A 22,499-nucleotide genomic window follows, 5' to 3' on the forward strand; every position below is an offset into this window, starting at 1 on the left:
CGGATCCCTACTTTTGTATCTTTGGGGTAAATACCCAGTAGTGCAATTGCTGGATCGTAGGGTAGCTCTTGGACCACTTTCTTATACCATACACAAAAATAAATTCAAAATGGATGAAAGATCTAAATGTGAGACAGGGAACCATCAAAATCCTAGAGGGAGAACACAGGCAGCAACCTCTTTCACATGGGCTGTAGCAACTTCTTACTAGACACATCTCCTGAGGCTAGGGAAACAAAAGCAAAAATGAACTTTTGGGACTACATCAAGATAAAATCTTCTTTGCAGTCAAGGAAACAATGAACAAAACTAAAAGGCAGCCTACAGAATGGGAGAAGATAATGCATGGATGTTAAACCAGCTACCCATTCTTATGTCCAGTTATTCTTCCATTCATTTATCAATTTAACAAATACTGATTTACTGCCTTCAAGTTTCAGACACTATTTTGGGTGCTGAGGGTATGATGGAAACCAAAACCAAACCAAACCAAATGAGAGAGAGAGAGGGAGGGAGCAAACACAAGCTAGCATGACTGAATGAGAGCAAGAGAGGGAGTGAGAGTGTGAGCAAGCACAAGGGTGAGCTAGCAAAGAAGAAAAGAGAAAGAAGAAAGCAACACTCTCAAGACTCACAGTTTCCAGGGGTGAGGAGTACTGCTATTAAAGGATTCTAGAGAGGTACAGAAATTTAATTCATAATAAAAAGCTATACAAAAGTAAAAGGTAAAACTAGAAATCATAACAGCACCCTGGTTTAGTTTGTCAGTTGAAGGAAGGTTTTCTGAAAAAGAGACATGAAGTATAGATCTGAAAGATGAGTAGTAGTAACAAGGGAAAGTAGAGTAAGTTTGGTCGAAATTTATCCATTTTTTAAAGCAAGCTTATACTTTCAGTATATTATGGTCCTATTCATAGATATTCCATATAAAATGTTTAGTAAACTCTGTTCTTGACAATTTTTAGTCTGGACTTTTTATGTCTACTTCTTTACTTGAAGAGTAGTCTAGCTTAAAGTATAATGATTTCATTACTGAACTCTATATTATTCCTCACTGTGGAAATTTCTGTTGACAAGAATATTAAATAATGTGGAACTTTTGTCAACCTTACTTTGTCCTTTATCTCAGTGACTTAGGACTTACGGATATATATCCATACTATTTGGTTAAAAGTGACCAAAACTCAAAACAGTTTAATAAAAAAAAGGAATTCAGGGACACCTGGGTGGCTCCATCAGTTAAGCATCTGCCTTCGGCTCAGGTCATTATCTCAGGGTCCTGGGATCGAGTCCCACATTGGGCTCCTTGCTCAGCGGGGATCCTGCTTCTTCCTGTGCCTGCAGCTCCCCCTGCTTGTGCACTTCCTCTCTCTCTCTTTCTCTCTAACAAATAAATGAAATCTTTGAAAAAAATTTAAAAAAGGAATTCATTGGTCCATGTAAATCACAAGTCTGTTTTTATCAGAATAATCTCTAAATTTATCTCATACATAAATAATACCTAAGATGTAGCTATTTGGGATCGATGTAGATACCTCATTACTAAATTTTATACAGAACTCATATTTTAATACTTTTTAAAAAAATAAGTTTGGTAAGAAAAATCTTGACTTGCCACTTTTACCATTTTTTTGAGCATGTTCTTTACAAATAGAATAGAACACATTCTCTTTGGTGCAAATGACAGGAATCCATTTTCTTAAATTTGGAGCCAACTGAATTGATTAAGTAATTAACGTCAGAAAGAATAAATTCACATCAGTTCTTCTAAAACCAAAGGCATATATTGCCTTTTGGTACATGTCTTCCAACAATTTACTGCTTTGTATCCAGCAATGACATGTATATTGGAGTATGTACTATGATCTTTTATTATTAAATATTTGTGTGTGCTTTACTGAAGAATACACACACAGATACACACTTTAAAAAAAATCAGGAAGTATGACTAAAATGAGCTGCACATCTTTTCTAGAATAATATAATATTATTGCCATCATTTTTCCTACAGACCTTAAAGCTTTCACTATTTATGCTTTCATTCAATGGTGTGATTTCCTAATAGCCCTGTGGAGACCCCAGGAACTGTTATATGTCCTCAGTGCAGAAAAAGAAAGACCTTCAATTATATTAGGTACATTGTGTGTATGTGTGTGTGTGTGTCATTTTTATTCTCTATCTTTATCTCTCTCTCTTTCATAAAGGTCTGTTGTTTCTTCTCCCTGCTTTTAACTATTAATTCCTCTTTGGCTTTGGTTTAAGAGATAGCACAGAATCCATGCACTAGAGCTTATCGGGGAGAGTAACCTCAAACTCACTACTGCTCAATGTCTGAAAATCTTTGTGGAAATAAATACAAGGGATTTCATGAAAATTAAATAATCCATCAATTTTTTTTTTGATCAGGGTTTCCTAACCTTGGGTAAAGGAGTATTTAAGAGCTTCTTAAAATTATTTATGAATTTTATATATATGAATTTTAGTGGACAGTCTATTATTTTCTTTCTTTTTTTTTTTTTTAAAGATTTTATTTATTTATTTGAGAGAGAGAGATTGAGAGAGAGAGCACACATGAGAGGGGGGAGGGTTGGGAGGGTCAGAGGGAGAAGCAGACTCCCTGCCGAGCAGGGAGCCCGATGCGGGACTTGATCCAGGGACTCCAGGATCATGACCTGAGCCGAAGGCAGTCGCTTACCCAACTGAGCCACCCAGTCGCCCCAGTCTATTATTTTCACAGGTATTCACAATGGTTTGTAATTAAGAAATCATTAAGAATCATCTCACCTGATATTTTTAAATCTATAATTGGATTAAGCAAAAGACCAGAATGCTGTGTGCTATGTACCTGGACTTTGGTACTCCAGAAATGCATACATATTTAATTGTGCCTAAGTTGAATATGTTAAAATTACAGAAGCACACACACACACACACACGTTAAAAACAATAGCAGAAACAAAACCTATCACTTTGCCTAGTGCAGATATTTACCTTTGGTCTCCATATGAACAATAAATGTGCTTCTTTGAGAAACTAGCCTATCTTCATATTTTGGAAGCAATGGGTCAAGTAACTGGTTGTGTTTTTTCTGGCTTTACTGTTACAGACAGTGAACTGCCAAATTAGAGGCTTGGTGTTAGTTAGCTGTTCTCTAGGGCATGCATTTTGTGTAATTTTGAATTTATTCTTTTGTTTCTACCTTTATTTACCCTTGCCACAATTCTTCACTTCTTTTTCTCATGCATTTTGTTGTACTGTGTATTTTTTATAAGTTGCCCTAAATCATTTCCAAAAGCACCAAGAGTGCAAATATAAATGAATAAATAAATAATAATAGTGACTGAGACAACATATATTTTGTTTGTTTTATATATTTTTTCACATGGTCCATAGTTTTAAAATGCTTCCAGAAATGGTTTCTTTAACAGCATAGTTTTGTAGTTTTTTTGTTGTAAATATTTATTATTTAGGTTTAAAAGCACTAATGTATCCTTAATATAGTAGTAAGAAAAAAGCGACCAACACTGAAAAATGAATCCAAAGTATTTTAACTTGAATGGTGAAGTGGGGAAGCTCTTTTTTTCCCTGTTAGGTTTGAAAACATATTTTAGGTATCACTGCTTTTGGTAAATGCACTATTTTGCAGTTGCTTATTCAGATACTCTAACAAAATTCAATATACTACTTAGAAATTGTCTACTATGTCTTCTACTTATAAATGTAATGATGAGTTTCTACCTTGGGAAGTATTTTAGTGCACACCAGTTTATTTTGCATGTGTGTGTACAACTAAGCTTTGTCTTTTAGTAAAATTGCAGTCATTTATATAATCCCTATTTTGATTTCTTTTAGTTTTAAACTTGCATTTGTAATAAGTTAATAATACATGTTGCTCCTTTGTTGCTATTTGGTATGAATGGGTTGCTGACTGTCTTAACTGTGTTGTGGTAGGATGTACTGATGAATGGGAAAAGAGTACAAAAAGGAATTGATTTTTCTTTTTATGTAATAAGTAGGATTCCCCAATCTACACTGCAATCTATAGAAAAATCATTTGAATCTATGTTTAGAGGATAAGTCTTGGGCATAGTTTATCTAATGAGCATACTATAGAGGTCAACTATAAATCACTTCTTCCCACCTACATATTGTGCTGTAATGGAAGCATTAAGGGTTAACCTAGAGAAAAGAATGATAATCCTGTTCACATTACACAAAACTCTAGCAGTGATAGATTAGGTCAAATTTAAAAAGTATATATACTTTGGGTAGCCTGCATCCCCAAGAGTATGCTGTGTCCTCAGACAAACTAAAAAGTCTTCCCTCATCACATATCTTATTCTAGGCAAGGCCTAGGCTTAGTTCTGTGCATGGTGCATGATAAGTGTTCAGTTAATACTTATAGAGTAATTGATAACACTGTAAAGAGAAAGAAGGGCCCCATATAATGGACATGTGACTCAGATATTGCTGTCAGGAAAGAAAAATGAAGTGCCCAGGTTACCAAAAACTAGGTTTGCTGAAATAAAAGGAAATGGCTGTCTGGTAGCTCCTAGGCAGGGGGCTAATATCCACTGCTCCCTTCCACATTATGGGTGATTTAGTGCTGTGCTAGAAGATGTGGTCATTGCTCTACTGTGCTTCTGCTAGAAATATCACACCTAGGCTGACTCTTAAAGAAGGAAAAGAAAATGTGAGCATCTCTTCCTACACAAGTTTGCAGTGGATTGCTAAACTGTAAAGATTTCACTCTTAATACACAAAGAGAAAGCCTGTGATAGTTTTTTTTTGTTTGTTTGTTTGTTTGTTTTAAGGGCTGCTAAAATAGCCTGAGGGACAATCTCTCCAAGTAGTTGCAAGTAGGCAGAGAAAAGGAGAACCAAGGCACTTGAGACTGAAGACTCTAATGGGCTTGAGAGTACATATCTGAAGGAGTAGCTATGAGAAGCTATATTCTTTCTACTTTTGGAGCAACTCAGTATTATTGTATAAAATAGTCTCTAAAATAAAATAAGGACTATAGACGTATGAATTCAGGGCTGTGAAATCCACTCAAAGAAGATAAAGGCTCCTAGGTTCTTCTGCTAACTGCCTTTGAGAGTGTTTGGACATTAATCCCTTTGATTAATTTCTTCATGTCACTGCATTACTGCTTTATCTGTCAGGATTTGGCCTAAGAAATAGAATCACTCAGTGATGTAGAGTAGAGATTTATCATAGAGACTTTTACCTCGTACAATTGTGGGAGCTGGTGTAGAAATCTATGCAAGGCTGCTGACTTTGCATCTCATGCTAGGTCTCAAGCCTCAAAAGATCAGCTAGGCCATTGGTCTAGAAGGAAAGCTGGATGTGTAGCAGGGGAGAACAGAGAAAAATTGGAACCTGTGAGGACAAACTGCAACCCATGAAGCCAAATGGGGACCCACATCTGTGATGTACATAACCTGTAGAAGAAGCTGCTGCCATTTGCCATAGAACCGAATGAAAAACTTAAAGTTCACAGTTAGCATAACATTTTTCAATCATACCATATTATCAGCTTACTCCCACTTTTCCACTCCCACTCTCCCATCTACACACTCCTCAACTCTCCACAGAAAATTTAAAAATTTCCAAAAGATTTGAAAAAGGCTACCAAACATCACCTGAAATTGAACCACAGTTATCTTCAAGAAACAGAACCCTTTTTGAGGGTATTTTTAGACTAAAAGTGGTTTTCCAAGAGGATGATTTTCAATACAGACATACCCAGAAATATTGTGGGTTGGGTTCCAGAGTGCAATAAAGCGATAGTGCAACAAAGTGAGTTAAATGAATGTTTCGGTATCCTAGTGTATATAAAAGTTATGTTGGGGAGCCTGGGTAGTTCAGTCAGTTAAGCATGTGCCTTCAGCTCAGGTCATGATCTTGGGGTCCTGGGATCCAGCCCCACAATGAGCTTCCTGCTCAGGGGGGAGTCTGCTTCCCCTTCTCCCTCTGCCCCTCCTGTCTGCTCCTGCTGTCTCTCTCTCAAACAAATAAATAAAATCTTTAAAAAATAATAATAAGTTATGTTTACTATACTATTGTGTATTAAGTCTGCAACTGTATTATGTCTTAAAAAAACAGTGTACATACCTTTATTAAAAAATACTTTTGCCAGGGCCCTGGGTGGCTCAGGGCACCTAGGTGGCTCAGTCAAGTTTCTCACTCTTGATTTCGGGTCAGGTCATGATCTCAGGGTCCTTAGATTGAGCCTCACATTGGGCTCTGCACTGTGTGTGGAGCCTGCTTGATAGTCTCTCCCTCTCTCTCTCCTTGTGCCTCTCCCTCTGTGCGCATCCTCTCTAAACAAACAAACAAACAAATAAATAATACTTTTTGCTAAAAAGGCTAGCCATTATCTGAGCTTTCAGGGATTTGTAATCTTTTTGCTGATAGAGGGTCTTGCCTCGATACTGAGGGCTGCTGACTGATCAGGGTGATGGATGCTGAATGTTGCTGGCTGTGGCAATTTCTTAAAATAAGACAGCAGTGAAGTTTGTTACATCAATTGACTCTTCCTTTCATGAACAATTTCTCTGTAACATATGATGCTGTATGATGGCATTTTACCCACAGTAGAACTTTCAAAATTGGAATCAATCCTTTCAAACTGTGCCACTGCTTTATCAACTAACTTTATGTAATATTCTAAACCCTTTGTTGTCATTTCAACAATCTTCACAGCATCCTCACTAGGAGCAGATTCCATCTCAAGAAATCACTATCTTTGCTCATCCATAGTAGCAAATCCTCATCTCTTAGAAGTTTAATCATGAGATTGAAGGAATTCAGTCACATCTTCAGGCTACAATCTCCAATTGTAGTTCCCTTGTTTTTTCCATCACGTCTGTAGTTACTTTCTCCACTGACATCTTGAATCTTCAATTTGTAAAAAATTCAATATCTATGAAGAATACAATAAAATGAGATGTAACTGTATGGTGAAATGGAATCTTTCTCTTAGTATAAGAATCTTTGAGTAGCAGTGGTAACATTCAAAGAAGATTCACTGTTCACATGAAAAAGATGACTCTTTCCATCCCTGCCTCTTCAGACTTAGTGTTGTGTTTTGTAGCAATCTCCACAAAGGCTGTGTCCCCAAGATTAATCCCTGATCACATGAAGATTATCCATTTGCAGTCATCCAGATGACCTGTGTTGTAGTACTATGCTATTCAAGAATTTAGTACCAGTTAACACAATGACTGGCTAAATAGTGTAGATTTGATGTGCATAGTTGTAATGCTATTTTTATTCTTTCTCTGGGGAAGAATATTGGAGGCTGGCTCTTTAAAAATAACCAGTTTAGAATGAAGCAGCCATATGGCTCATTACAATGGTGTTTTTCATTTTAGTTTGGTTTTGGTTAAGTTAAAATCTGATATTATAAGTACTCTTTCATATAACAACAGAACAAAGCCTAGGCATTTCCATCTTAGCATTTATGTTTGTGTATAAATCTTGAAATTCTTAAGGTAATATAAAGGACCAAGCACTGTGTACATTTTAAAATTATGATATTTCTTAAAATTCTCATATTTACACAATGTTTTACTATAGTACTTTAAAATTATCACAGGATACATGGGTGGCTCAGTCAGTTGAAGATCTGACTCTTGGTTTCGGCTCAGGTCATGATCTCATGGGTTGTGGGATTGAGCCCCGCACTGGGCTCTGTGCTCAGCAGGGAGGAGTCTGCTTGAGATTCTCTCCCTATGCCCCTCCCCCCACCCCGGGTGCATCCTCCCTCTCTCTCTCTCAAATAAATAAATAAATCTTTTAAAATAAAATAATCACATTTATATAATGTCTTACTGTAGTGTTTACTCTAAAATAATTGGAAGTTTGGTGGGAAATGGAAGAAAGAAAATGAACATACAAAAATTATTCCTTAAAGAATTTGAGACACAGTTTACCTAATGCAGGTGAACTGTAGTCAAGCATGTTCACATTTTTAGGTTCCGTTAACATTAATAAGAACATTAAAAAGAGATTCTTTAGTCACATAAAAGAAATGATTCTCACTATGATTTCTCCCTAAGAACCAATCAATGTTGTCTTTCGTAGTAATTTATTTATTTTTATCCTCTGTTGATGTCTTCTCATAAAATGAAAGATGGAGAAATCAGAAAAGGAGAAAATAAGGGAAACATGATCTATGCGTACTGTTGCAATGATTTTTAATTTGTCCAAATATTTTTCTGTAAAGTTTGCAAAAAACATGTTTCCCAAACACAAATGCAAGACCAAAATGCATCAAATTACTACAGTAAATTTTAAATAGAAAAAGTTGATAAATGTTAATTTTAAAGCTTGTATTGAAAATTTGCCTTTTGAAAGACATCACATTTATATCCAAATCTTGAAATATATGTGCTATATTATTCTTGCATCATAATATCACATATTATGTCTGTCTTTCACATAATATCAGGTGTTGTTGAATTACTCTCGATATAATTTCATCCTTAGACATTGAACATTCTTTAATTTTAAAAATTAGTACATTTGTGTAAAATGGCATAAAGATGGTGGTTGGATTAAGAAAGATTTAGAGATTTCTGTTATTTTTAGAAATTTGTCTCACTAAAAACTATTGAGTACCAAGTTACTCCAGATAGCAGATTTGTCGATAACATTTGACACTGGAAGTTTACTAGAGCCTGTAGAGAATTGTAAACTTGACCCTCCCTGAAAAGCCCTAGTCTGTCAGACAATCAGTCAACCAGTTATTCTAAAGTCAACCAATCAGGCACTGAGCCAGTCAAACAATTAATTTACATTTACTTGTTACTAGGTGGAACGTTTTGGAACATAAAAGAGAGCGCAAACTTTCTCAGCACCACAACCACATGATTTTATTCTCCATCTAGGATGATATAAGGAGGGTTAGGAGGGCACAAAGAATTACTTAATAGGTGAGAAGTTTGAATAGGATAAAATGCTGATCCATAATTTGTTCAGTTCATATAAGTATATTCAAATACTGCTCTTTTCATTGTATCCATGCCATTTTGGGGGAATGTATGATCTTTGGCAAGGCAGTAACTAGGTCCAAACCTTGGCTCAGGTGCCAAGTCATTTTAGGAACTTTATCAAAGCTAGTTTTTGGTCCATGGCCTATTTAATTAGAGTGTTGGCCTAAATAACTCCTATGCTTTATAATTCCAGAATTCTATGATCTTTTTCTTCATATCAATATATAGAATAGTTATTTTCAACAATTTCCACAGCTTTCTGGTACCCCGAGCTCTTTTCAGTGTACCACCTCAAGTTGATGATTGTGTGACATTTCATTTTGTTAGAATCAAATTTGCAAACTATTTTAGTGATGTCCATCAAATAGGTCATTAATTTGAGTGGATCATGATATAGAATTGGGGATACCTTGTTGCCAATAAAAAGTAAGAAGCATAGGATAATATTAATCCAATGCTAGAGAAAAATAATTTCCTTAAGAGGGTATTCAGCCAGTCATATTAAGTTAGTAAACAGGGACTGAAACTATATCACAATGCTAAGTGTGAAAATGTGCATGGTAAAATAACTGTGAATGGTTTCTAGATGCTTTGAAAACTTGTTATACCTTAATAGTGATTGTGTTATCACTATAATCGTCTTTTATTTATTTTATTATTTTTTTTAAAGATTTTATTTATTTATTTGAGAGAGAGAATGAGAGAGAGAGAGAGAGAGAGCATGAGAGGGGGAGGGTCAGAGGGAGAAGCAGACTCCCTGCCGAGCAGGGAGCCCGATGCGGGACTCGATCCCGGGACTCCAGGATCATGACCTGAGCTGAAGGCAGTCGCTTAACCAACTGAGCCACTCAGGCGCCCTATAATCGCCTTTTAAAAAGTGTTATATTGGGTCTTTTAAATTTTTCCAATGTACTACCAAATAATTTTGGCATTCATAGGAATTTGACATATTACAGGAAGTTTAAGATTTAGTATAAATGGGTAGATAATTAAGCTGATCCATAATAAATTTAACTCAAACTAGATGGAACCCTCTGAATCAAGTCTTGAAATCCAAAAAAAAAAAAAAAAAAAAAACACATCTAGAGACAGACCAGTTTAAGTCCACCATGACTTAATGCAGCATGTTTTTTCTGAATTTACTGTGAATAAGGAAATTTATAAAAAGCAAATTTTGCATCCAAGGGTCATTACAGAATATTATTTTGAGTACTGTGCATTTAAGCCAATATGCTGAATAAGTATTCCACTTGCACTCATATTCAGACGTTAAGATTGTTTTCTTGATAATTAAATATTTCTCCAAGTTATGAAATTATTACACTAAAAATTAATAATCAGATTAAAAAAACTTTTAATAATAATTATGAAGAAATACCTTGGCTCAGAAATGGAAAATGAAAAGCATGGATCAAATTGTACAGCACCTCTTTGATGGCTTGACATGAGGCCAGAAGCAAGAGTTTACACTAAACATTGTTTTTAAAATGCAACCTTTAGTGTTATTTGATTTTTTCCCCAAGCAAACTAAGATGTGAAATTTAATAATCCCCTCTGACAATTTTATAAAAATGGGCTGCCATGCTTAATTGATGATAGGCCTCTTCATCTGCCACCTCCAGGCATTCACTGTAAGTTACTGATACAGAGTTCACAGCCTCTATCCATCAGATCTTTGACTGCATCTGTGTTACTAACCTTTGGGTTGATCTGAGAGTGGCATCACCCCAACTAACTGGCTGTCACGTCAGCTTGGCAGCTGGGCTTTGCATGTTCTCTTTCACTTTCACTTTGTCTCTCAAGATCATCTGAACAGATAGGGACAAAGCAATGTACCAATTACCTCATAATTTCTAGATTGTCCAGCTTTTCTCTGAGATAGTGCCAGAAGGCACTATTCGATTTCCAGGAGGAAATAAAATTCTAAAAGATATGAGCAATTGATGCCCTAGAAATATAATAGTCAAAAGTCTTTGAGTCATAGAGACCCCAGGTTCTAATTTTAGCTCCAGCTCTATGTGACTTTTTGCAAGATACTTAACCTCTCTGGAACTCAATGGTAAAAAAAAAAAAAAAAAAGGAAATTATTTTGGGGAAGAAACTGAATTTTCCTCCAGAATTCATTCTTTGTGTATCTTTTATAGATGAGCCCTGCATGTCAGGGACAGATTTATCTTTTGGAAGTGTTAAGAAAAAAACATACGTAATAAAAAAATGAATAGTTTGCTAGCTCCCTGTTCTCCAGGGCCTCGGAAGGAGGCTGGGTAGGTGAGGGACTCTAAAGGTTATACCACATTAACATCACAGTGATTCCCAGTACATCTACCTCAACCTACTCCATTATACACACACATATTTTAGTAGGGCTCCTGCTCTACAGCTAGAGACTACATTTCTTAGCCTCCCTTGTTGCTGTGACCATCTGACCATGTTCTAGCCAAAAGGAGAACACAAATAATATATGCAACTTTCAGATAATATCCTTGAAAAATCTTGCTTGTCTTCCATTTACTTTTTCCCTTTTTCCACTGACTGGGAAATGGCAACAGCTGGACATGGGAAACAGCCCCATCTTGGACTAAGCTCTACCTGGAGTCTGGCAGAGCCCTCTCGGGATAATCCACTCTGGATCACCCTAGGTATTAAATATTCCTTGAGGAAGAAATAAACATGTATTTTTTTTAAGTCAATGTATATTTGGGTCTCTGTTAAAGTAGCTTAACCTATATCTTAACAAACATAAATACCTACATTTTAGTATTTTTATGAGGGTCAAAGATATAGAGCATGTAAAATGCTCGCATGTGGTACTCTGCAAATACTAGCTCTCTTGTGGACAGAATTTTAAATTACCTAGTTTTTTGGGGCAAAGAAGTAATCCTAAAATCAATAGAGAGGTTAATGCTTGGAGAATTTTAAACTAAAGTCATTCTAAAATTTAATTCAATTAACAGTTATTAGGTTTAGAATAAAGTCATTTTAAAATTTAATAAACAGTTAGTGGGTGTCATCATTGTTCCAGGAAATGTGCAAGCATCAGGAATACAAAATTAAATATAGTTTAGTATGATAAACATACTAATAAAGTATCGCCTATGTGCAAAAGTGAAATGTATTGTGTGGTTATTCAGATAAGAAAACATGAGCTAAATGTGCATTATTTCCTTGTCTACATAACTGTGTGATGTATTTCATTTATGCCTTCATGTTTTACTAGTTGTGGTTTTTCAATATATAATTGAATTTCTACAATAGGAGACGGGAAACATGCAATAATCATGTTCTTATTTCTAAATTATTAAAAAATAGTGGTAGAATTTATTCAGTTTGATCATGATTGTTTACCCAAAATAAAATTGACAGAAATTTACTTGTGTATAGATAATTTTACTTGCTCAGTTATCTGAAAATAATACCTACATGGATTACTGACTATGGGACTTGCTTTCTTGACTAACCCTCTTATCCTATATATTTATTTATTTGTTTGTTTGTTTCTTTATTTATTTAATTTTAGAGAGAGAGTGCCCATGTGAGAGAGAGTGAGAGAGAGACTGGGGGAGGGGCAGAGGGACTGAGAGAGTCCTCAAGCAGACTCCCCACTGAGCAAGGAGCCCTACTTGGGGCTCAGTCCCAGGACCCTGAGATCATGACCTGAATCGAAATCAAGAGTCAGACGCTTAACTGAGTGAGCCACCCAGGTGCCCCTATAAATTTATTAACCCAACTTTTCCATAGTCTCTTTTCTGCTTTCTATAGTTGAGTAAGGGACACGTGGGGCTAGGTAGGGAGAGATAGGTAGGGGGCCATAGGATCAGGCTCACAAAATTCAAAATGTGGGAGATGAAAGGAAACCAGAGATAAGGGACAAACCTGACCATCCTGTCCTAGGTGTCAGAGGTGAGGTCTTGTTATAACAGCTACTTAATGACCAACCAAGAATTACCCGGATCCTAAAAAGGAAGTAAGCCATTGAAGGTGTTATCACTAGTCCTTACTCAATGGTGCTATCAATAGAGATGTTAAAAAGATTTAAGTTCCCTGGTTAGCTTTCTATAATAGACCATCCCTAAAAGCCCTCAGTGGCAACCCTGTCGGGACCCCTTTCACTCCTGAGAACTTTTTTTCTGTATCCTTGCTTAACAAACTTCTATCTCTTTACTCACTGTCCTTTGTCCGCAAGATTCATTCTTCGACTCAGTGAGACAAGAACCTCACTCTTCGGCGCATCACAGTTACTACCATAGAGACCCCAACTATTCAAATATTGGGTGATAACATTTTGTGATAAAAATAAAGGTAGTTAATTTTATGTAAATGTTTTGATTCTTGATATGTAAGATGGAAGGTTAAGTACAAATTTAGGAGGCTTAATCCTCCCTGTGAAAAATAAGGGAAGAGATATCCTACCTTTCCTTTTTTCAAACATTTACTTTAGAAAACTTGTGGTTATAAATTCTCTTTGAAATGTATGTAAATCTTTTTAAAGTCTAAATAAGCCTCTTGTCATTTTTATAATCCAGGAATATCTTTCTCTAGGACCTGGGAATCACCCGTTTGAAATGTAATCCTTAAAGAAGATAGCACTCCTATATCCCAGTTTCTGTGGGCAGGTAGGAGGAGCCCAAACTTAGCCAACTTGCAAAACTACCTCTGGTCATAAAGGTAAGAATTTAATTTGCCTTTGGGTAAATTCAATTAACTAGCACAATGAGTCATCTCAATTATCAGGTGAATTTAGAATGAACTATGTGTGACAAATGGTGCTGTCAAGTCCTCTTACTTGAAACAATAGTTACTGTTTATCCTCACAACACAAATGAAATGCATTGTATCTGCTTGGTTATGTAGAAGAGTGAGATTTCCTTTTGTCTTTGCAATCTCTTAGTGGATTGCCTATTATGCTCATCATATTCTTGTTTAATGCTTATTCAATAAGTATTTTCTCTCCTACCTGTGTGGAAACATTTTTCCAGGTTGGCAGAAGATTTTGTTTTTACATTTCCCCAACAAAGGTGAACACAGATATTATCCATTCATATAACCATTCATATTTTTTTAAAGATTTTATTTATTTATTAGAGAGAATGAGAGACAGAGAGAGAGAGAGATTGAGGGAAGGAGTGGGAGGAGGGACAGAGGGAGAAGCAGACTCCCTGAGAAGCCAGGAGCCCAATGCTGAACTCCATCCCAGGACCCTGGGATCATGACCTGAGCCAAAGGCAGATGCTTAACCAACTCAGTCACCTGGGCGCCCCACCATTCATATTTTTAAATCTCTATACATGTACATATGTATTAGGTTCAGTCATTTGATACTGCTGCAAGTAAAAAAACAGTAGAATATCAGCAATTTCATGTGTTGCAACCTAAATTATGTGAGTATAGAGAAATGCGTGGAAGAATCTACATCAAACTACTAAAATTAACTAATTAGTTGGGGAAAGATTACTGCATTTCCATTTATAGATCTATCCTCATATTTTTTAACTTGTGGTAAGTTTGTGTTACACTTTTTTTCTAACTTTACAAAGAATAAATTGATTAGGAAAAAGATGCTGATTGCATTTGCAACATAAACATCATTAATCAAGGCAGGGACACTTTCCCTTTTTCACATATATATACATGAATGATGTATGCAAGTTTCAGATTATATACTTAAAAAAACCCTGCTTGTCCTACATTTCCTTTTTTCCTTTTTTCACTGGCCGGGAAATGACAGTAGATGGATATGAGAAATGACCCCATCTATTTATCTATCTATTATCCATCTATCTATGTATCTATGTATCTATCTATCATGCAGCATTATATTAGCAGATATATGTATTATATATGTAAAATATATATATGATATATATATAAAATATATATTTTATAAGTTATATGTATATATGTAACTCCTAACATAAGGCTGTGTGAATATTTGTTAAATGAAAAAAATGCATGAATGAATGAATGACCATAGCCAGAGAAGGTTTTGAGGAATAGTGAAAATTTAAAGAAGCTAAAATGGAATGAGTTGACAGATGTTTGGGGGTAGTAAAACAGAAACAGTGTAAATAAAAATCTATTTTGAAAAGTTTGGCTAATAATAAGGCAGGTAAAGTAGACTTTAAAGTTGGTTAAAAGAGATCTTTTTGTAGAGTAGACTTTAATATTGGTTAAAAGAGATCTTTTTTGTAGTTTCAAGTTCCTGGAGCAAACACATTTGCACGCTTATTAACATTATTTTGGGTGGCAAGGAACTGAAGAAAGAGGCAGAGACAGGATAACTAAAAGCTGTAGATCACTGAGAAAGCAGGTCTAATCTTGAATTGGTTCATACAGAATTCCTATATTGTTATGAAAAAGAAGGAAAGGTTTCAGATGGAGGTCTGTTTGTAGATCTGTTGGAAGACTGGGAAGGTTTCTGCTGATGATGACTTTTCCATCTCTGTGAGGGATGGAGATGAGATATGATGCATCTCTCTTTAATGCTACACTGGTTCTTGCTGAGCTTAATATCTACACAAGCAGAGATGGTATCTTACATGCTTTCAAAGTTACAACTTTCAGTTGTCATTTGCATGCCCAGCTAATAATTCCAAAGCATGTCATTTTGCCTGGTTGCCTGGGACAGGTGGTTTTTAGCCTTACTTACACATGTCCAAATAAACTCTGTATGGACAGCCTTGAAGCTGATTCCAGATCACCAGCCTATTCTCACCTTTTCCTCTTGGTGAGTTTTTATTTGGGATCTTTGGTTTCTTGCCTCAGTCAGGACCACCTGCTTTAAAAAGGAGATGAATTCTGGATTCCTTTTCTTCCAGAGGCTCTATATCTATTGCTGTTCAGTAGGAAGCTGGAAAGAACTCCAGCTATTTCACACAACAAATGGCTTAATAAAGGGGATTTAAAAACCATTAGAAGGCTTGGGAAAGAAGTTAGGGAGGCCACTGTATCATTTAGGAAATCAGGAAATGTTTAGATTATAAAAAAATCAATGCCACTGATTTCACCGCCCCCTGCACTAAAGCAGGTGATTTCTTTGGACGATACCAGGAAGCTGCTGGCAAAATCTCGATGCTTAGGCCTTGGTAAATGCCATCCACAGCCATGAGAATAATAATTGTTGTTGCTTTTCCTATGCCTTCCAGAATTACATTAGTTCCTCTCATTGGCAGAATCTAACCTAGGACCATACTGGCAGGAATTCTTGAAAATGTTCTTGAAGTTCCCAGGCTTCCAGCCCCTATGATAAAAGGAGACCACAGAAGGGGGAAAACGGGGCACAGTGGCCAAAACAATTTCACACAGTCCAGCACATTTCTCAGCCAAATTACTCACATTCTTTCCCAGGGAACAGTTCCCATTTGACCTACAGTAGGAGATACTGAATATATATTCTCTGAGTAAGACAATGTTAATTCAAGGGAGACCCTATGAGAAATATAGGTCAGTGAGTTGAAGCTAGTCAAACATTAGAGGGCTGGGTTGATTTGCCTCCAGCTGACATTAGCATAACTCCTTAGCAATAGCCCAAAAGGCGTGGCAAATTAGTGTAGGAGTCTTTTGCGGAGTTGCCAAGCAGAAACTCAGTAATATATCCATACTTCTCCTGACTCCCACCAAGTTGTTTGAAAGCCAAAATAGGGGGAAAGGAAGTACCAATTTCAAAGCATCACTAAAGAGTTGCATTCAGAATAAGTTACACTTCTCTATAAAGGTAGCTCTGTTGCATGTAATAATTTAGCAAAGATAATTTGTAAGAAAGTTCAAGATGAAAAAAATGTATAGGTGGGATTGCTTTGAAGAATTTGACTTAAAGCAACTTTGTGAACTAACATTGCTAAGGAATGTAGAAATTTAAGAAAGTTTGAGCAGGATGAAAACACTAAAATTTATCTTTACTCAGTCCACAAAGTACCATTACAGTTAAACTTAGTAGTGAAACTTTGGAAAAGCTGGGAATACTATAATAAAATCAGTGAGTTTTATGAAACCATGACCAACCTCTTAAATTTTATGAAATGTCAAGAATTTTTTATTTCTGGATTTAAATCTGAATGTCTTAGATATCCTGCCACTTAACTTCTTCCACAAGAATATTGGCAAGCATACCAAATAACTATCTTGCTTTGTAGGAGCCTTATTTTATTTCTGTTTAGGGAAAAGTCCATATTCTAAGAAGAAGATGGTGATCATAACAGGACCATTAGATGCTTAAACTGAGACTGATGGAAAAAAAAATGGAAGACTTAAAACATATTTTTTAGTTTTAAGAGGAACTGAAATTTAAAGGTCATGCTTGGCAATGTTAGAACTTCTGTCTTAGTAAAATACACACTTTAAGACATACAGCTCATAGGAATGGCAAAATAAAAAGCTCTGAATTTCTCACCTTTTTTGTTTTCACAGTCGAACAGATTTCCCATTTGTTTATACTCTGCAGCCTAAGAAATGTGAAAATCTGCTTTTTTAAAAAAGCATTACTTCTAAACTTATCAATGTAAAAGGAACCTTCTCAAAAACTGAGAATTTGTTTATTAGTTACCTGTCCTAAAATCTTCTGTAAGAGGTTTTATAATTTAAGATCAAGAGCAATTTAATCTGACATATATATCATATGATAATATATCATATATATGTATACATTGTCCATTCTATTTAAAAAATATTCATAAGATACGTCCTGTGTTGGATACATTGATAGTTATGCTTAGGTTCTTGGACTCATAGAATATCATTTATGTGGTCAAAAATAATTTATTAAGTTGTATCCTTAAAAAAAATTAGCAGCAATAGTTATTATTTTAATTTAGTTGCTTTAGTAAAATATTTTACTTTGTGCAAAATGCATAAATCAAAGGAGATGCATATTATTCTTTTCTCTCAGGTAACCATGAGCATGAAAAGATAAGCTGCTTGATCCAGAAGAGTATCTCTAGTTTCACTTAGTGGCAGTATATACTTCTTTCAGCAAAACTGTGTAGAATTAATTAAGTTTTGACTGATAGATTAGAAAATCTAAGTTAAATTGAAATTAAATATTAAAATTTAGTAAGAAGGTGAAGCTTAGGAGTGCTTTGCCAAGTGAAATGAGCACAGCATTTAGAAGTGTATGAATATTCATGATTCAATGAAAATAAGGAGGCTGATCTGGCTAGAGGAGTGGCTCTTCCATTGGAGAGAGTAACAATTAAAATCTCCAGATATGTGAAGGCTCCATATAGATCTTTCTTTCAAGCCTTTATAGCATTTCTGTTTGTGTCCTTCACCTAGTTCTTATTTTACATTATTCTCCAATTTATATGTTAATTTACATGAAATCTATACTGATCAAATAAACTCTTATGGGCCAGAACCATATTTCATTCTTCTTTATAATTCTCAGTTGTGCGTGGCACAGTGCATATTATAGGCATGCAATAAACATTGCTGTCGGCATGGTTGATTATGACAGTATGTTGGTAGTGATGATGGTGGATAGGTAGATTAAGATGTGATTGTGTAATTGCTTGGATGCCAGTTTTATAACTTTAAATACAATTTAGGACCATGGCATTAGAGGCCAGAATTTATCATGAAAGAATTTCAAAGGTAGAAATATCAAGGTATTTGATGACTAAGTCTAGGTAAGAAGGGCACAGTTGGCACAAGTAATAGTTGAAAATAAAGGGATGGCTGGAAGGGAAGCTAGTTGGTCAAGAAAGAAGATTAAAAGTTAGTTTTAGTAAATTTGTCATAACAATGAAGAAAGTGAAAGTACAAAGTATATCATTTAAGATTGGAAACTGATTTTATACAAACAGTGAGGAGAGAAATATAGGTTTGGGATTCATTGCCCTCCAGTTTAGATATGATAAGGCAAGAAAGGATGTTCTAGTTCTCTTTCATGGAAAGAATAAAGAGAAAAGCAAAATACACATATCCATAATGTGGCATATGTATTCCTGGAAAACCTTATATTCTGCCAAATTGTACACTACAAAGAAGGCTTATATGAAAGATAGAATTGGGGGCAAACCCATCAAACTGCAATTTTGTAAACAGAGCACAAACAGAAAGAAAACAATACTATTTTTTTTAAAGATTTTATTTATTTGAGAGAGAGAAAGAGAGAGTGTGAAAGAGAGAGATCATGAGCAGGGGGGAAGGGTAGAGGCAGAAGCAGACTCCCCGCTGAACGGGGAGCCTGATGTGGGACTCGATCCCAGGACCCTGAGATCATGACCTGAGCTGAAGGCAGACACTTAACCGACTGAGTTACCCAGGCACCCCAACAGTACTAATTTTAATAAACACTGACAGGTTTTTAAAAAGGCAAATTCCTAATAAATTAATAAATTGTACCATAAACAAGCATTTTAAAAAACAATAAAAGCTTGATGGGAGGTGTATAAAGAAAGATGTGGAGTTACACAGACAAGAGAAAATTACAAAGATTGGGGAGAAGTAGGTAATAAAGACTACATAAGGGGCCAAACTGAGCCAAGGTAAAGAACACCTGGTGACCTGGTTAAATCCTCTTTAGTGGTTTGCTGTGATTTAGCTGTGTGGGGTAGACAGAATAACAGGCTCCCCAAAATGACCATATCCTAATTCCTAGAACCTGTACATAGATTAGCTCACATGGCAAAACGGAAGTCCTTACATGTCCAGATTTGGAGATTGAGAGATTGTCCTAGATTATCTGAGTACCCCCATTCTAATGATAGGGGTCCTTAAAAGCAGAGATTCTTTCCTGGCTGTGGTCAGAGGGAGATGTGAATAGTAAAGAAGTTCAGAGACATATGTTGCTGGCTTTGAAGTGAGAGTGAGGGGACCTCAAGGCAAGAAATGTGGGCAGCCTCTAGAAACTGAGAAAATCAAGGAAACAGATTCTCCTCTAGAGCCTGGGTAAAGGAATGCAGGCACTTTGATCTTAGCCCACTGAGATCCAAGATCAGTGTCAGACTACAACTGTAGCTAGTACTACTACTACTAATGTTACTACTACTATTACTGCTATCAATCTGCTAGGGGAAATTTGTGTTTTATGCCACCAAGTTTGTGATGATTTATGACGCAGAAATAGAAAACTAATACAACAGGGCGCCTGGGTGGCTCAGATGGTTAAGCGTCTGCCTTTGGCTCAGGTCATGATCCCAGGGTCCTGGGATCGAGTCCCGCATCGGGCTCTCTGCTCCTTGGGAGCCTGCTTCTCCCTCTGCCTCTCTCTCTCTGTCTCTCATGAATAAATAAATAAAATCTTTAAAAAAAAAAAAAAAACTAATACAACATTTTTCGGTATTTTGCATTTCTTTCAGATGCTATTAGTGGTACAATAAAATATTAATTGGCTAGAAAAAGTCATACATCATCCAAAGTAAATTTTACATCATATTAACTTTATATTAATTTATACTAATAGTGTGGAGAGTCAGTCATTTGCGTTTTAGAAACATGTGAAGGCAGAAGGGACTGCCCTCAAAACTGATATTTGGAGAAGGTCCTCATTTAAAAAGCAGTTGAAAAAAGTGAAGTAAGTAAAAAGGCAGGACAAATGAAACATAAAAGTAAAATTATATTTTATCCAGGTTGGCCTATGGGATAAGGGTCTTATGATCGTGTAAGTAGAGAATTCTATCAATGTTGAATGGTCATAGAGAAATTTTTCAGGTGTTTCATCTTATCACTAGGGTTGTCAGATAAAATGCAGGTTGCCCAGTTAAATTTGGATTTCAGATAAGCAGCACATAATTTTTGTTTGAGTGTAGTATATCCCATACAGTATTTGGAACATATTTATACTAAAAAGTTATCCATTGTTTATCTGAAATTCACACTTACTTACGTAAGCGTTCTATATTTTTATTTGCTTAGTCTGGCAATCCTACTTGTTTTTAAAATTCTTAAATTTAAGACATTTTTATTATTAATCACCAAAATCATAAGAAACTTTCAAGTTAGGAATTTGATGTTTCACTTTACTTAAAAAATCTCTTAATAAATTTATGGTGTACCTTATACAGCATCTTAAAATCATGGAAATAGGTATAAGCTTTTCTTATAAATTTTTTGGTATTCCACATGCTTCAGATTTATAGCTAATTGTTAATTGATATTTATATTTAATTGTCTAATATATAGTACATGTAGGTCTATGTTCTTATGATCTATGTCTGGCAAATTAAAAAATAATCTATGATAGTGAAAACACTGAGTGAAAAGAATTCATTCTGTAGCATGTTACATGAAGGTAAAGCAAATTTGTTTAATTTTTGTTGTGTCAGGCAGCCTGTATTTGAAAATTAGGTGAGCAGTAGAGCAGGTTTGCATGTTCCTGTGTAGTGTGCAGAAGGTGCAGTGATTCCAAAGAGAGTCTGATGCGGACAGACTTTTCAACCATGACTTTACACTATAACTGATCTTCAACTTGATACCTTTTATTTTTTTTTAATTTATTTTTAATTTTTAAAAATTTTTTAAATTTATTTTATTTTTTTTTTAAGATTTTATTTATTTATTTGATAGAGACACAGCAAGAGAGGGAACACAAGCAGGGGGAGTGGGAGAGGGAGAAGCAAGCTTCTCACTGAGCAGGGAGCCTGAGGTGGGGCTCGATCCCAAGACCCTGGGATCATGACCTGAGCTGAAGGCAGATGCCTAATGACTGAGCCACCCAGGCACCCCAACACCTTTTATTTTTTTTTAAGATTTTATATTCTTATTTTAGAGACAGAGTGTAAGCTGAGGGGGAAGAGCAGAGGGAGAGGGACAAGCAAACTCTGCTGAGCACGAGCTCCATGCTGGGCTTGATCTCCAGGCCCTGAGATCATGAGCTGAGCCCAAATCAAGAATCTGATGCTTAATTGACTGAGCTACCTAGGCGCCCCTCCAATCACTTGACACCTTAAGTGTCCAAACACTTTTACTCAAAATTCTAATTATTTGTATTTTTATTTCTTTGTGTTTTCTTACTTTTAAAGTTTTTCTTTTTTTCTCCACACATGCTCCACACTTGTAAAAGTCTCTGGACTTTTAAATCTTTATTCTGCAAAATATATTTCAATTTATATACACCAGGAAATGTATACATATTGTGAACTGATGAGTTTCTAAATGTGTGACTTTACCAACTTAGGCAAACAGTACCAGGAAAATCAGGAAGAAAATTATCAGTATTCTGTAGTTTCCATATGCATTTATGCAGAAATTTTCTGGCCATAAACATCTTCAAATAAACTAAGCTTTCAGGTAAGTCTGAATAAATTTACTCTGTGGTTTATATCATAGACTAGTAAGTGACAATAAATGCTTTCAGCATGCCAAGGTGGCACAATGGAAGGGAAATTTTATTTAAAATTGATAAATGGGAAATATTCTTCTATGTAAATGATCCAAATATTCATCCATTGATGGCCACAATTGTCTCCAAACTGAAGATGAAAACTAAAAGAATCTTCTGAAAGAGGACTTCTAAAAATACATATATAAATTAGCAAGACAGTTTCTTTTAACCAACTCTAC

At 35.6% G+C, this 22,499-nt stretch overlaps 1 long non-coding RNA gene across 1 annotated transcript in view; it reads left to right on the plus strand.

The window, feature by feature from the left end:
- The window catches only part of LOC145722641 (uncharacterized), a 152,945-nt gene that overhangs the window by 29,777 nt on the left and 100,669 nt on the right, over nucleotides 1-22,499 (plus strand). Inside the window, exon 2 of the long non-coding RNA XR_014147036.1 lies at nucleotides 13,542-13,667. This is a non-coding gene — a long non-coding RNA (uncharacterized LOC145722641). The remainder of the gene's footprint in view (nucleotides 1-13,541; nucleotides 13,668-22,499) is intronic.

Source organism: Leptonychotes weddellii, chromosome 7, assembly GCF_054177405.1.
Source record: "Leptonychotes weddellii isolate Sample4059 chromosome 7, ASM5417740v2, whole genome shotgun sequence".
Lineage (NCBI taxonomy): Eukaryota > Metazoa > Chordata > Mammalia > Carnivora > Phocidae > Leptonychotes > Leptonychotes weddellii.